The following is a 17,779-nucleotide window of genomic DNA, read 5'->3' on the forward strand; positions in this document are numbered from 1 at the left end:
ATTATTATTGTTGTTAGTATTATTATTATTTTCTAGCTATATATGTTTTTAATTGTTGTAGTGTTAGTGTAGTGTTGCGTACCTTTTTAATTAGGGACCGAGCATCAAAACGGTGCGTAGGCCGTATTGGAATTGCTCTGTTTATTATTATTATTATTATTATTATTATTATTAATATTATTATTGTTATTGTTAGTATTATTATTATTTTCTAGCTATATATGTTTTTAATTGTTGTAGTGTTAGTGTAGTGTTTTGTACCTTTTTAATTAGGGACCGAGCATCAAAACGGTGCGTAGGCCGTATTGGAATTGCTCAGTTTATTATTATTATTATTATTATTATTATTATTATTATTAGGGACTGAGCAGTGAAACAGTGCATAGACCCTATTGGAATTTCTCTGTTTATTATTATTATTATTATTATTATTATTATTATTATTATTATTATTATTATTATTATTATTATTTCTATTATTATTATTATTATTATTATTATTAGGGACCGAGCACTGAAACGGTCTGTAGACCCTATTGGAATTGCTCCGTTTATTATTATTATTATTATTATTATTATTATTATTATTATTATTATTAGGGACCGAGCACTGAAACAGTGCGTAGACGCTTTTGGAATTGCTCCATTTATTATTATTATTGTTAGGGACCGAGCACCGGAACGATGCGTAATCCCTATTGGAATGGCTCCAATTATTATTATAATTATTATTATTATTACTATTTTCTAGCTAAAAATGTTTTTTAATTGTTTTAGTTAAGAATGTAGTGTTGCATATTATTTTAATTCAAATTGTTATTTTGTAAAATTGTGCAAAAAGAAAATATAATTTAATTGTACTTATATAAAGCTAACCTTTAAAATTCTTTAATAATCTGGCCAACATTTTCTTCCAGACTTAAAAAAATTGCTTCAAAATGTAATTTTCAACTCTGTAATTTGTAAACTAAAATTATATCAGATACCATATATATATATATACATATATATATATATATATATATATATATATATATATATATATATATATATATATATATATATATATATATATATATATGTCAAATATATATTTACATATTTTATTCATAAAAGCACTGTGAAATAATCACTGAAGAATCAGTTTATATACAACGTTCAACCTTTCCTAACCAGTTGATTCCAGCTTACATCAAGACTCTCGCTGGTCCAGTTGGCTTTTAAAAAACGAGGAGATTCCTGTTCACCTCGCCTCAGGTTTCTCAGGGCATCAGGGTCAAGTTGGCCTTCCCATCCAGCAGTTTGATTGATAGTGATGTACCAAAATAAGAACAGTCAAGTCATACTCACATAACACACATATCAGCAGCTGAGAAAGCCAGTGAGGGGTGGAATAAGGGCTGCAGGGTCAGCCGTCCGGTCAGAAACTAGACAGGGATCAATCTTTATAATCATTCTAATCTTCTGCTAGTAAATAGACTGGCATCAACAAGCTCCAGGGTCAGAAAGAAAACAGCTTCAAAATAAAAAAATAATAAAACAATAAATAAATAATAGTAATTGCATTTTGCTTTAAAAAGCTTTATGATTTTTTGTATTGTTAGATAATTTTGCATTAAGTACCTGTTTTTGATTGATTGATTGATTGATTGATTGATTGATTGATTGATTGATTGATTGATTGATTGATGGGAGAACATGCAACCACACAGAAATGCCAACTGACCCAGACAAGGCTCAAACCAGCAACCTTCTTGCTGTGAGGCCACAGCACTACCTACTGCGCCACCGTGTCACCCTAAGTGCTTCTGCCTCATTTATATAATGTTCCACACAAACCGTTCTAAATTTGTTCTAAGATCATTTTGCAAAAGTCAATAAGTGCAACTCAGAGAAACTCTCTTCCAGATGTGACATCTTGAGATGCTGTCAGATCTCCACCTTGTGAATGTTCCCTATAATAGTTATAAAAGAGCACACGCCAATATCAACATTAATATGCTTAAAAATAGAAAGATTCTGAAATTGAGGTCCTGCTGGGCAAAGGCTTCACATATAACATTATAAAAACATTATAGAAATAAAAGTTGGACATTTCATATCATTAAAAATGATTATGGCCACTGGTCTAAAAAAAAGGAACATAACTTTTTTTATTTTATTTACAGTTTACTAATGCTGATTTGTTATATATTTTGTTTAAATATAACTGATGTAAATGACAAGAACAAAGTTGAAGGATGATGTCTCATTTTCACAGAAGCTGTTAAAAACCTCTGCTGCTATTTTTTGATTTCCGCCTGGATTTTGCCTACCCAAATTTTAAAGCTTCCCAAATCCACATGAAGAGGTGTAAATGCAAAAATTTGGTATCATTTTAAAGAAAATCCTTTGAATTTTCATAAAACACTATTGAAAGTGTTTAAAATAACTTTATATGTTTTCTGTGTTATAATAAACACCTAAAAAATGTAAAAAAAAAAAATAATAATAAATTTCAACTAAAATTTTTTTCACCTAAAAAAATTTTTTTTTTTATATATATATAAACTAAATTTTTTTCAGAAGTTTTGTGTGGTCTAGCGTGCTGTAATTAATTTTGGTGGTTCCTGCACATGTCTGTAATCATAGGAAAAATGAAAAATGTCTCTACCATAATCTATGCAAAAGTTATTGTATTCCAGCTGATGAGAGGTGCTGTACAAGCCACAGGGAGCGATCATTGTTTTCATATTTCACTATTCTTTTGTTTGATCAAGCATAATTCACTGTGTTTGGACCATGTTAAACAAATAAAAGGATTACTTATGCACATCACCTCAAAAACAGAGGAGAAATGGCCCTGAAGCGCACAGCATAAGGTAAGAGATGACAGCTGTCTGTGCTATCTGGGGCTGCTTATTGATCATAAATGTATTGTTTTCACTTCTGCGCCATGAAAACACCGCAATTCATTGGACAACTGTTTGATATGTGAATATAATTCAGTAAAAAGAATGCTGGAACCGTATGAGCACCGGCAAGAGCTTTCATTTGAGCTATAACTTGTACATGTGTTTTGAACTATATGAAAATGAACCAATGTAAAATACCCAGCTCGGGTATCCAAAATACTGTGTATTTAAGTGTAAATAACTTGTACAGTAGAATAAAAATCAAAGTGATGCATATGTGCATAAAATATAGATTCTGCACTTTCAAACGAAACCACTTACAGGGATCTGGTGCAATGCTTGCCCTTTAAATCTTAAAATCTTAAAGTCGATGACTCCACGGACCCAGTACTGGGTCCGCAAAGTTAACTGGTCAAGACTTGTTGATTTACACATTGATAAAAAAAAAAAAAACTGCACTGCACAGTTAATCTCTAACACTGCATTTTTGCTGTTTATGAAGAATTCGGTACACTGACACCTCTTTTATTAGATGTTAAAGTAGCTAAACATGAAAAAATATGTAGGCGGCAAGGTGGCTCACAGCCTCACAGCAAGAAGGCCGCTGGTTCAAGTCATGGCTGGGCCAGTGTACATTTCTGTGTGGAGTTTGCATGTTCTCCCAATGTTAGTGAGGGTTTCCCAAAAGACGTGGTACAGGTGAATTGGTTAAACAAAATTGGTGTATGAGTGTGTGTGAATGCGAAAGTGTATGGGTGTTTCCCAGTACTGGGTTGCTGCTTGAAGGGCATCCGTTGCCTATAAAACATATGCAGGAATAGTTGGCAGTTCATTCCGCTGTGGTGACCACAGATAAATAAAGGACTAAGTCGAAGGAAAAATGAATGAATGAATGAATGAATGAATGTGTTGTTTGTGACGGAAAGTACATTTCCACATTTAAGACACACACACACACACACACACACACACACTTCCAAATCAAATATGAGCATACGCACACTTTATAAACAAGGCCCCTGGTGTTGTTAACAAGGAATTCAATGTCACTTTTTGTCCAAGAATCAGCATACTACATCAAATTAACTGTGGTGATATCGGCCTGATGTTGTTTAGGCTGAAAATGCTTCAAAACTATATTGTAGTGTACTTTTTTTGCTTTAGCTTACATAATTTGACTGTGGATATTGAATTTTGAGCCTAGACGTCCTCCATTTTCTTTAGCTTTTCTGTTTATCTTTGGGTAAGCCTAGTCATTCCGTGATTTAGGTGTGGAAATGGATATGCCAAGATGATTCCAGCCAATATTTACTCAACTGCTGTGTCCTAACCCTAATGTCTGATTCTTGACATGATCCGTGTTAATGCTGACAAATGACCCTCAGACCAGGAAGTTGGACAAGCGCTGAACAGGCAGAGAGACTATATGAAATCTATGGGCTATCAATTTCTAACTTATTTACTTTAAGTTGAACTGTCAAACAGCACCAGACGTGTTGCATCTGAATTTTTTAAATAGTGTTTTAAATAGAAATAACAGATCTAGTTCTCCATTGTAAAATTATTTTAAAAGCAGATGAAAATGAGTTAAAGGAGCATTTTCTTACGAAAAATGCAAAATTAGATATTTAGCAGAATGTCTTGGCTGCACTATTCCATATAATGGGTGTGGTGTAAAAGACTTACATTTTCAAGCTCCACAAATTAAAAATGGAATTTATTGAACATTTATTCTTCTTATTTTTATATGTAGTGCTTGTTATAAACAATGTATATGTGTACTTTATTGTTTTGTCAAAATTCAAATAAGCTGTGTATAGACTAACCTGTCAAAAAAAAGCGGTGAAAATCCTACAGGACGGTAATAGTTTGATAAAGGTGTTTACATGTTTACACTAGGAAAGCAGCATTTACAGAGGATCTTTCAGTCCATAATATTGTAGTGATATTAACATACTGTAAACTTAGTAACTAGTAACTTAGTAGTCATTTTGACTAAGGTCTGTCTTTAAAAACTAAAAGAATACTGCTGATTATACGAACTAACTTTGCCATCTGAATAAATAAACAAAGACCACTGATCACACACTTAGGCCCCGTTTACACTAGTGCGTTTTAGTTTTAAAACGGCGTTTTAGAATGAAAACGATCCGCGTCCACACTCGCGTTTCACCCAGCGTTTCTGAACTACTCTCCATCCACACCACAACGCTGAAAACGCACATCACGTGACCACACAGTCACTCTCGGTCAAGCGATGCAGCTCATCTACCCAGATGAGAGCTGTGCTAGTCGGACTTCTCATCAAGCATCTCCCGCTGGATCTAATCTCACTATATTTGTTAAACGGGATATTTCATTCATCTTGTTGTCTTTATCTAACGACATATTCCCTGACTTTGGTCATTGGAATCTATTGCTTTTTCTCAGGTAACGTGTTTTGGCTAAGCGCAAAGATAAGTTAATGATTTATGTAACCACGTAGCCTATTCTGTATATTGACTGATCGCTTGCCTTTATTTCCTATAATGTATAAACTTATTGTATGTTATACTTTTATAATGGCCATTATTGATTATTAAAACTGATATTCAGCAAAAGAGAGGGTGTGTTTCGTATTTTCACTGAAAATGAAAGGAGGCAGTTGTTATCGGCTCCGTTTAGTTATAAATATCCACACAGTGAAGATGATGCTCATGCAGCACGACGCCTCAACATTTGTGCTGTCTAAGTTGCTAATATTAAAATGAAAATAGGCAGTTCCTTATATCAAGTTTACATTTTATTGTTGAGAAAGTGAAGCAACGTAGCCAGGGTGATGTGAATGAAGTTATAAAGTAAACTGTTCCCTTTGAAGATTTACCCGTGTCCTCGGTATAGTTTGTTTTCCATATCAAACTGAGAAGAAGAGACTGCAGCCTTGATCAAACTTGCGAAGTCTGAACTTACACGGAGAAGATGCAGGACTGAACTGTATGTGTTAGGCTACTTAATATTGAGGAAAAGCCCCAATCAGAGAGGCGAATGTCTGCAGCCCCGCCTCCGTTTTCAGATGTCTCCGTTTTCCATCATCCACACTGAGACGAAGCAGCTGCGTTTCGGAATGAAAACGGCCTCTTCAGCGTTTTCGAAACGCTCCGTTTTTGGCGCTCGAGAACTCCGGCGTAGTGTGGACGGTTGGCGTAACCGTAGCAAAACTTATGCGTTTTCAAACTAAAACGCATTAGTGTAAACGGGGCCTTACCAAATCTGTAGAGACAGGACAATCAACACCAACTGGAACCGTGTCTTTTTTAAAAGGAGACGAGTGGCAAATCCGGATTTCACCATTCCCAGATGCAAAAAAAGCTCTTTGGGTAAAAAATGTTCCTTACAAATGTATTTCTGTCACGTGCACAGCTTTCACATGTAAGTCCAGCTGCGCTCTCATAGCAGGAACTGAAAACAAAACCTTCGTTGCAGCACATTTACAAACGCAACACTGATGACCCATGTCTCCAAACAATTCTTCTTCTTCCACTTGTTTTTGCAACACAACATGGCGTCTCTCTGCCGACTGAACACTGTAACAGGTAAAAACAGTCTTCGAAGCTATCCTGCATATCAATGACGTTGCACATTATACAGCGCACTGATTGGTTTGAACCAAGCATTTCTCATGATGAATGAAAGGTGCACACACATTTAGTCTCCACGCTGGAATACACACAAGGATCTAATCGTCGTGACGTAGCTTCAAAATTTCTTTTCCATCCGGAAGGTTGAATTTGCTCTCAATAACGCCAAAAAACAACCAATTTAAACACCAATAGTGTTTATAGCATATGACTGTCAACCTCTTAAATAATGTGTTTTGGTGTTTCGTAACCCTTTAACACTAGGGGCTCTATTTTGACGATCAATGCGCAAAGTGCAAATCGCAGGGCGCAAACGTATTCAGGGCGTGTCAGAATCCACTTTTGCTAATATAAGTACAGAAAAATCCACTTTGGGCAGTGGCGCATGGTCTAAAACGGTTGAGCTTATTCTCTTAATGAGTTATAGGTGTGTTTTGAGAATAAACCAATCAGAGTTTAATCTCCCATTTCTTTTAAGAGTCAGTTGTGTCGCACCATAGCGCATTTGCTATTTAAATGACAGACTTTGTAAGTGGAAAAACTGAATGCTTCACTAGAGAGAAAACAGTTAAACAGAGCATCTACAGGCGAGAATGAGAGATAAGCCTCCTCATTAGCTACTTTCACTTTCGCTCTCGTGGATATAGGGAAACCTTGTACGCACAAACATCAATTATTCATTCATTCATTTTCTTGTCGGCTTAGTCTCTTTATTAATCCAGGGTCGCCACAGCGGAATGAACCGCCAACTTATCCAGCAAGTTTTTACGCAGCGGATGCCCTTCCAGCCGCAACCCATCTCTGGGAAACATCCACACACACATTCACACACACACTCAAACACTATGGACAATTTAGCCTTCCCAATTCACCTGTACCGCATGTCTTTGGACTGTGGGGTAAACCGGAGCACCCGGAGGAAACCCACGCGAAGGCAGGGAGAACATGCAAACTCCACACAGAAACGCCAACTGAGCCGAGGTTCGAACCAGCGACCTTCTTGCTGTGAGGCAACAGCACTACCTACTGCGCCACTGCCTCACCCTCACAAACATCAATTAGTCTATAAATAATTAATTTTGTTTGTTAAGCGCAAATATTTGTTTCAAAACTATTTCTAAATTCAGTTCTAATTTCCAGCAAACGAATAAATGAACAATATTAACGAAGTGTGCTCAAAAACCTGAGTTATATACCCAAATACACATGCTGTGCCCCATATGGTCTAAAACCTGACAGGTGTGCAAATCTAAGCTTGTTTTTAATAAAACAAATATAAATATGGATATAATAAATAATACTGCTAATAATAATCACAATATACAAAAGAAAATTGTCATGAATAAACTGAAAAAGCCTCCCGAGATGAAGAAGACATGAAAGTTTGGTTTTTATATTTATGTAGGCTAGAAAATAATATGTTTTGTAACATTTGAATCCTTTATATGTATATCTTATATATATTCTTATTATATCATATATACAGTATATATCCTTAATATTTTAATTATTTTTCATATGTAAAGATATTTGTGTCTTGCTCTACATCTTGTGTGCATTTAGCAGTGTGTAAGCGAGGCGCATAACTAATGCGCCCTGCGCCGGACTTTAGACCGGCTTTGTTCTGGTCTAAAGAACAGTCTATTATAGTGTCTCAAAATAGCAATGCGCCTCAACACACCTCCTTTTTTAGATCAGAACGCCTCTGGGCGCACATATGAGCGCAAATGCATTTGCTATTTAAACAACGGGGCGCAAAACCTCAAAATGACTCTTGCGCCAAGCTAAAGCTAGCAAACAACAATTGCATCGTGCCTCGCGCCACATTGTGCCGGGTGTATGATAGGGCCCTATGGGTTCTTAAAAAGCAGTCCTCCTCATTGAGTTTAATTAGACTGTATGAAGGAGCTGCTTCAACATTCTGCTAAATTGTTTTTAAAATAGCACGAGGGTGTGTACAGTGACCGATCAACGATCAGTTTAAAGCCTTAATTCATTAGGCCACACCTTCCTAAATGGTTATTCTGCTTAGAAACAAGCAGAAATGAATTTGATCCTGTTTATTGGTAATGCGGATCTGTTAATGTCCGTATTATATTTGAATCCTCTCTTGCTCAGTCAAGTTTTTTCAGCTGTTGTGGATTTCATAAAGATTTTCATGGCCTAAATTTAAAACTTCAATTAAAGAGCGTAATAGCCAGTGCTCTGAAGTATCACATCTCATATAGATGAATATGGAGGTTAATTAATGCTGTTATTGAGCCTTCTGATATTCTCTTTGATGTGCAGGAATAGCACTGGGAAGTACGTAACTGTAAAGCCAGTTTCGAAATTGCTGTGAAATACATTAAAGCTACAGATTTGTTCTGGTTTACGGCTTCAGATCTTGTCATGCTGGTTAGGGTGAGGTCACATCCAGCATGCCGAAGAGGATCTGAAGCCAAAACTACAGTCTGTTTAGCATCTCTGCATGATGCACGCATTACATGCTTAAATGTGCTGGCCATCAAACACTTGGACTGTGAGTTACACTTTATACTGACCTGAGATCAGTTTCGCAGTGGGTAAAGAGGGTTGTTTGGGTGGAAGTTGGTTTTACTGTAGGTCAGTGTGCATTATGGGACCTTGATCTCTGCTCTGTCGAGTTTAACAAAGTAACTTTTATTAAAATTTTAGTAGTTTGAATTAATATCATGTACAGTGCTCAGCATAATTGAGTACACCCCATTTTGAAAATGAATATTTATATTCATTTCACAGTGAATATAGGCAATGTATTTTGGTGTATTTAAACAAAACAGATTTATTAAACAGATACATTTATTAAAATTATATTTCAGTCACCAAACATTTAGAAATTGAAACATAAAACAATTAAATTCAAGCAAAATATTGAAAAAAAAAATTACAACCTACAAAATTTCAACTTAATTTTATCCTTTTTTTTTTTTGCTTCTCTTGATTCTCTTTTTAAAATGTGTATTTAATATTTTTTATAACATATAAATTTGACTGTACTTGTTTTTGGACCATTATCATAAGTTATTTTGTTTGATAAGCTCCAGATTTGGCTTCAGTAATGACTAATCTAATGTATATGCTAAAATATAATATTGTATAGCTTCCTAATAAAAATACAAATTTAAAAGATAGATTTGTGGGGGTGTACATATACGCTGAGCACTTTATAAGAAATAATATATAGAAAAATAAGTCTGTAAAATAACAGAAAATGTACTGGCAGTTTATTACAAGGTTTTTGTATCAGAATAAACAACACTAACACAGACATTATATTACTTTAACCTATTAAAATGCTAATAAAACTCAAAGTTAAAAGTTGTTGGAAGAAAGTTCAAGATCACATAATGCAATTCAAAAGCAAAAGTAAACAAAACAAAATATTTTAAATTAGGAAATAATCACATGAATCACAAAATATGGAAAACTGCTCATTTATGGATATTTTGCATTGCACTTTTAATTAAATGTAAATGGTTTTGGTTTAGTCAAAATAAAAACAAAAAATATACATCTAATGACAAAACATTCACTTGACATATCAATAAAATAAAAATTCTGTTTAAGGTTTAAAATACTTATCATACTTATACTTAAATCAATCAGACTAAAAACTGAATACCAAATCTAGTGCTTAAAAAAATATACACGAAAACAACAAAAAGAGAATTTTCACGAGCATAATCATCTCAAAATGTAATAATTTGTTTAGGGATTTTTACAACTCAGGCTGATTTTGAAAACGTACCGCTATATACATTTCTGGAGCACGCCAAATACGTCCCAGGAGCTACGTTCACTTTTTAGCGAATCCACCAGAGGCCGCTGTGTATGCTTTTTGAGATCTCAAATTTCTGTTGTTCATGTGTAAATCCACCAGAGGCCGCTGTCAACTGATTGATTGACTGACTTTCTTCCTACCCTAAAACCAACCAATAGTGTTTTCAAATAGACCGATTGACCCACCGACCCACTTCCCCAAACCCAATCGACAGTTTTGAAAAGCAATCCAGGAAAAGAAAAGCTCCCTGATTTTTACCACATTTTTAGATTTTACCACATTCTCACCCTGTTATTTACTTATTAATTTTATTTTTTTGGCCTGTTTTTGTCTTACCTGCATTCGGGAACCATTCTTTTCTGACTCAAGCCTCATCATCGTCGTCAACTCCCCTAAAGTCCGCCGACGTACATGGCGAGCTACTGGACTAACTGGTAACAGCAGGAAAGCCATATATACAGTTGAAACCAGACGATTACATACACTCAAAAAAAGCATGAAACTAAACTAAACTAAAACTAAACTACATTTGCTAAACGCCAAAATAATGAGAGAATTAATTTTATTCATTTCTAGACAGTCAAAAGTTTACACACATTTCCTTGGTATTTTTGTAGCTTTGCTTTTAAACTTTATAACTTTGGTCAAATGTTTTGGGTATCCTTCCACAAGCTTCTCACAATAGTTTGAAAAAAAATGGCCCATTCCTCCTGACAGAATTGGTGTAACTGAGTCAGATTTGTAGGCTGTCCTGCTCGCACAAGCTTTTTCATCTCTGCCCACAAATTTTCTATAGGATTGACATCAGGGCTTTGTGATGGCCACTCCAAAACATTCACTCTGTCGTCCTAAAAACACATTTTAACTAATTTGGCTGTGTGCTTGGGGTCATGGTCTGTTTGGAAGACACATTTGTGGCCAAGTTTTAATTTCCTGGCTGATGTCTTGAGATGTTGCTTCAGTATTTCTAAATAATGTTCTTTCTTCATGATGCCATCTATGCTGTGAAGTGGAACATCCCCTTCTGCAACAAAACAGCTCCACAACATGATGCTGCCGCCCCCATACTTCACAGTTGGGATGGTGTTCCTAGGCTTGTAAGCTTTCCCCTTTGTCCTCCAAATGTAACACTGGTCATTACGGCCAAACAGTTTAATCTTAGTTCCATCAGACCACAGGACATGCCTCCAGAAATGATTCTGTTTCCCAGTAATTGTAATTTAGCAAATTATAATCTGGCTTTGTTGTTGATTCTGGCTTGTGGATTTTCCCATGTCACACAAGGAAGCAGTGTGTTTGAGGTTTTCCTTAAATACTGTTCTACAGTTGTGCCTCCAATTAACTCAAAATGTTGTCCATTAGCCAATCAGAAACTTCCAAAACCTTGACACCATCATCTGAGCTTTTTCAGAGGCATCATAATCTTATTGTATGAAAACTTGACTTTCAAGAAAAGTTATAACAATTTCTCAAAAGCTCTCTCTCATTATTTTACTATTAAGCAGAACAGAAACAAATTTGATAATCCTAACTTACCTAAAGGAGACTAAATTTAGACACATTAGCATCTGACTTTTTTTTTTAATGGTTATGGGCCTTTTTATACAGTGTGTGTACACTTCTGGTTTCAACTGTATGTAGGTAAGCTGTCAGCTGGTAAGTGTAAAATAAATGGTGTCACACGGCCTTGTAGCATTAATTTTAAAGACGAAATGCAGCCATACTTACCTCTGGCTACAAAATTCGCGCTCTCCAGAAAAGTATATAGGGGTACGTTTACAGAATGAGCCTATATTGGATATTTAATAGTTAATGGAGCCAGTGAAATGGTTATTTCTATAATCTATGATTACAAGGACTACATTTTCAAAAACAAGTACCTTTAGATATTAACAATTATGAAGTTTAAGACATATACTGTAGCTAATCCTATGATGAATATGGCTAATACAGTACAAACATATTATTTTCTGTTTATTCCAGCATAATTTGCCATGGTGGCCTCCACCGCTTCATAGTCCCCGTTCATCCTGCATCATTAGTTTCAAATTTCTCAGTTCTGCTGCCTTAATGGACTAGCAATCTAAGCAAACGCTCCCTGTGATGTTGGAGATGGACCAGATGGAGCGGCTAAAGTGCTCCTGTACGACCCTGTTCTTGAAAACCTCCGTATTGAGCGTATAGTGACAGAGTCTGTCATAGGCCTGTCAACGCTGACAGTGAGCTAATTGCACAAATCATCAGAAACACATACAGCAAGAGGGAGGAGAGACGCCATGACCTCCTGCAAATGGATCTGGGATTTGCCCTCTGGAATATCAACAAATATGTTTTTTCACGAGATGAAAGGACACAACTGTAGCGTTTTAGGCCGTGTGGGTTTCTCAAATGCCAATTCCAACTTTATCAAAAAGGAAGCTTTTACTTCAGTGAGACAGAGCAAGATTTAATGCTAAGCTAGAGGTTTGTGCTACCCCACTACCGTGTTGTTTACTAAAGCTATTTGAACTAGACTGATTTTTACAGCAGTTTTACTCTAGTAAAGCATACTCTGTTCAGTTTATTTAGTGTTTTCCAAGCAGTCATAAAGGCTTGTGATGGTAAATAAGGCTGCTTGATGTTTTCTGTTGCTGTTAAAATTAAAAGCAGAATTTTACTGGATATTACTGTATATTAAAGGGCACCTAGATTACCCCTTTTTTTAGATTTAATATTATATATAAGTCTTTTGCGTCTCTAGAATGTGTATATAAAGTTTCAGCTCAAAACACCTATCAGATTTTTAATTATACCTTTTACAAGATGCTGTTTTATACTGATTTCCAGCAGGGGGTGGTTTTGTCGTACTGCGCCTTTAAGACGAGTCTTTCCCGCCTACTGTTTCTACATGCCTTCCCGCGTGCTTTAATCTCCTCCCACAGCTGCGTCAGACAACAGACAGACTTAAAGGAAGAAGGTCTCACGTAGCGTTTGTGAGAAATACTACAGTAAGAACTCATCTTTACTAATCAGTATTGTAAAGTTGCATTAATGAGTCACACACAATATCGTTACAAAGTTCACAAACAGACCATCTACTGCGTGAGAATGAGAGATGATGGATCTACTTTCACATTCCCTCTTGGATAGGGAAACCTTTACGCACAGACATCAATTAGTCTATAAATAATTAATTTTGTTTGTTAAGCGCAAATATTCGTTTCAAAACTATTTCTAAATTCAGTTATAATTTCCAGCAAACGAATAAATGAACAATAATAACAAAATGTGCTCAAAAACCTGAGTTATATCCTAAAACACATGCTGTGCCCCATATGGTCTAAAACCTGACAGGTGGGCAAATCTAAGCTTGTCTTTAATAAAACAAATATAAATATGGATATAATAAATAATACTGCTAATAATAATAACATTATACAAAAGCAAATTGTTATGAATGAACTGAAAAAGCCTCCTGAGATGAAGAAGACATAAAAGCAGTGATTTTTCATATTTATGTAGGCTAGAAAATAATATGTTTTGTAATATTTTAATCCTTTATATTTAAATCCTATATCTATTCTTATTATATCCTATATATATCCTTAATATTTATTTTTTTTCATATGTAAAGATATTTGCCTATTGCTCTCTTGTGCGTATTAAGCAGTGTGTAAGCGAGGCGCAACTCTGAGCCGGAGTTTAGACCGGGTTTGTTTGGTCAATAGCACTGCGCCAGTAGTGCGCCTCAGAACGCCTTCCTGTTTAGACCAGAACGCCTTTGGGCGTACATAAGTGCGCTAATGCATTTGCTATTTAAACAGCGTAGCGCAACGCCTCAAAACGACTCTTGCGCCAAGCTGAAACTACCAAAAGACTATTGCGCCGCGCCTTGCGCCACACTGCGCCGGGTGTATGATAGGGCCCTTGATGTTTGTGTTCACATATTTTTTTCCAATGTTAAATAGATATTTCTAATGTGTCTTTTTAAAACAGATTTTATATAAAAAACATTTATCAGATCAGTAATCAGAAACATTTGCTGTGTGCTTTGTACAGCAAATGTTTTCCAGACCAAACCCTCTTTAAAACACATCTTGCAGACGTAGTGCTATCTAGCATGGCTGCTATAGCAGATACGCAGCCTTCAGATTTCCACTTGCTTTTCTCAGCTTTTAAGCAAAGCTCGAGGAGATCAAAAGACCATGGAAGTCCTCACAGATCATCATTGCCTCTCCTGCTGTCAAAATAGTGTGTTAAAGTCGACCTCCACAAAAAGGAGCTTGTCCTGTGGGTGTCTGAGAGGTGGCAGGTCACTTCCTCAGAGGTGTACAGGGGACAGATGTCGTGCACTCTCTTTCCTGTCACATGGCCAGTCCATTTCTGTGGTCTGTGCTGTCCCTACACCTGATTCTAACATTAGGATGTGTTCCCACGCTTCACCCTCCCCCTGTTTTGTAAATGACCCCAATCAGGCACTTTTAGGGTCTGTGAAAGTGGGCTCTGATAAGTGACTTGTCATTGAGGGTATTTTCACTTGTTGTCTTTGCTAGGACAAGCTAAAGATAATGAACATTGCTTTCTATGTATTTCAGTGATACTTTTTTAAATGTTCAATTGATTGGCTTGATTATTTCAATTGCATATGTGAAACAGACAGTGCGATATTCAGCAACAAATAAAATCAGTAACTAAAATGTTCATTATATATATATATATATATATATATATATATATATATATATATATATATATATATATATATATATATACATACATATATATATACACACACATATATATATACACATATATATATTTATAAATATATGTATGTGTGTGTATATATATATATATATATATATATATATATATATATATATATATATATATATATATATATATATATATATATATTTATTTTTTATTATTATTATTTTTTTATTATTTCCTAAATGATTTTTAACAGAGCAAGGAAATTTTCACAGTATGTCTGATAATAATTTTTCTTCTGGATAAACTCTTATTTGTTTAATTTTGGCTAGAATAATTTTAGAATAATAATAGTTTTTAATTTTTTAAACACCATTTTAAGGTGAAAATTATTAATTTTTCCACAGATTATCTACAAACCTTCGTTATATAATAACTTGCCTAATTACCCTAACCTGCCGAGTTATTAAAACTATTATGTTTAGAAATGTGTTGAAAAAATATTTTCTCCGTTAAACAGAAATTGGGGGAAAATTAAACAGGGGGGCTTATAATTCAACTGTACTACAACTGTAAATACAAGTAAAATTTTTATTACTTATTTATAAGACATCTTCAATAGGACATGTTTAAATTTTAAAATTGAAATATTATTTAAAGCATTTTATTGCTGTTACACATATGCAGCTATTGTCATTTTATATACTGTAACTGCACTCTCAGAAATAAAGGTATGCGAGCTGTCACTGGGGTGGTACATTTTTAAAAGGTACACATTTGTACTTAATGGGTCCATATTAGTACCTCAAAAGTATTCATTAGTGCCTAAAAATTTTAGGAGGAACACTTTTGTACTTTTTAAATAATCTTATGTACCCTTGAGGCACTAATATGTACCTTTGGGGTACAAATTTGTACTTTTTGAAAAGGTACCACCCCAGTGACAGCTTGCGTACCTTTATTTCTGAGAGTGTAAAATCTGCAAATCCAGAGGATCTAAGAACTAGAAGTAGCCTCTTATGTTTTCCATAGCTATATTTACTGCATATTCATATTTTATAACACTTTCAGAAAAACATGGTACAATGTTGTACCAAAGAAGGTACAAACCCATGTCACTGGGACATTACATTTTTATGTAACAGAATTGTAGAATATGGACATGAACGGACATGATTTGCACCATGGGAAGCCAAAATGTACCTTTGGTTTTTAAAACCTGCAGATCCTATAATGTACCTTCATCAAAGGTACAAATCAGATCCATGAAGGTACCACTACAGTGACAAGACACTCAGTACCTTAACAGTGTCAAATGTGTTCCTTTAAGAACTATTTAAAGACATGCTGCTATATCCAAAAAAGTTTATTTTTGTGTAAATAAACATTTTCCATTGACAATAAATAATAAAAAAAAACACTTTAAAAAAACAAAAGGTCTATTTTTTGCTAAACATTTCACAACACTTTTCAGAAAAAATGTTACAGAAATACAATATAAAACTCCATTTTTTACACAATACCTTTGTAATCTCTTAAAAGTTCATTTAATGTAGTACATTTTAAAATAGAAATAGAATTATGCAAAAGTATTGTAGTGAGATTTGCACAATGTTTTACAATAGTAGATTAGTTTTACAATACTAAAGTGTCTGCATGAACACTTGGCATATGCAGGACTTTTGGCAGCTCACGTGCGCAAGTGGAAAGCAAACGGCAAAAGGTGCAGATATCAATAATGAAACTATATTTATCAGAAAATGCTTATCAAATGCCTTAAATGTTTAGTTTACAATATCTATAGTTTTGTTTTACCCTTTGTTTTGTATTATAGAACTTAATTAATGTTTATGAGTTTCTTTAAATGTGCTTGTAAATGATAATTCATGTTGTAATTTGGAAATTATTCATAAAATCACCTTGCCTTTCCAGTCATATTTATTTTCATAGATATTGCAATAACGGAAGAGTTGTCTAACACTTTTTATAAGAACAGTTGTGTACCTTCATTTCAATTGTACCATAAAATGCACAGAACAGGATAATAAGAGGTCTTTTCTGTACCATATAAGGTACAACTTTTACAAAGGTACAACACTGTTCCTTAAGGAACATTATTTGAACCACTGTGTACCTTTTTTTTGAGCATGTAAAAAAAAAATATGTTAAATACAATTTTTTTCAGTGAAAGTCTAATTCTGTAATAATAATTATTTGTAAATGAGAAACATGTCACCTTTGCATAATGAAGTATAATAATAACAATAATATTAATAATTAGAAGAAGAAGAGTATGTACATTATAAACCCTCCTCGTTCAGTTTACTTCACTTCTTTAAGTTGAAGTCTAAATGTTTGCTTTTTTTCATCTTTTGGTAATGTTATTTCTGTTTGTTATTATAAATGTAATGGGCAGCATGGTGGCGCAGTGAGTATCACTATCACCTCACAGCAAAAAGGGCGCTGGTTTGATCCTCGGCTGGGTCAGTTGGCATTTATGCATGGAGTTTGCATGTTCTCCCTGTGGGTTTCCTCTGGGTGCTCCGGTTTCCAAAGTCTCAAGACATGTGCTATAGGTGAATTGGGTTAGCTAAATTGTCTGTAGTGTATGTGTGTGAATGAGAGTGTTTGGGTGTTTCCCGGTGATGGGTTGCAGCTGGAAGGGCATCCGCCGCGTAATACATGTGCTGGATAAGTTGGCGGTTCATTCCACTGTGGCGACCCTTCATAAAAAAAAGAGTCAAAAAGAAAGTGAATGAATTAAAAATGTATTA

At 34.8% G+C, this 17,779-nt stretch overlaps 1 long non-coding RNA gene across 4 annotated transcripts in view; it reads left to right on the top strand.

The window, feature by feature from the left end:
* Positions 1–17,779, top strand: part of LOC141381013 (uncharacterized) — a 78,522-nt gene that overhangs the window by 50,564 nt on the left and 10,179 nt on the right. Inside the window, exon 3 of one of the 4 annotated variants that reach the window (XR_015526715.1) lies at positions 12,297–12,918. The exons of the other annotated variants lie outside the window; for them this stretch is intronic. This is a non-coding gene — a long non-coding RNA (uncharacterized LOC141381013). Of the gene's footprint in view, positions 1–12,296; positions 12,919–17,779 lie in introns of those variants that run through there. 4 annotated transcript variants of the gene reach the window in all.

The sequence above is a fragment of the Danio rerio genome, chromosome 25 (assembly GCF_052040795.2).
Source record: "Danio rerio strain M-AB ecotype USA chromosome 25, GRCz13ab, whole genome shotgun sequence".
In the NCBI taxonomy this organism is placed as follows: domain Eukaryota; kingdom Metazoa; phylum Chordata; class Actinopteri; order Cypriniformes; family Danionidae; genus Danio; species Danio rerio.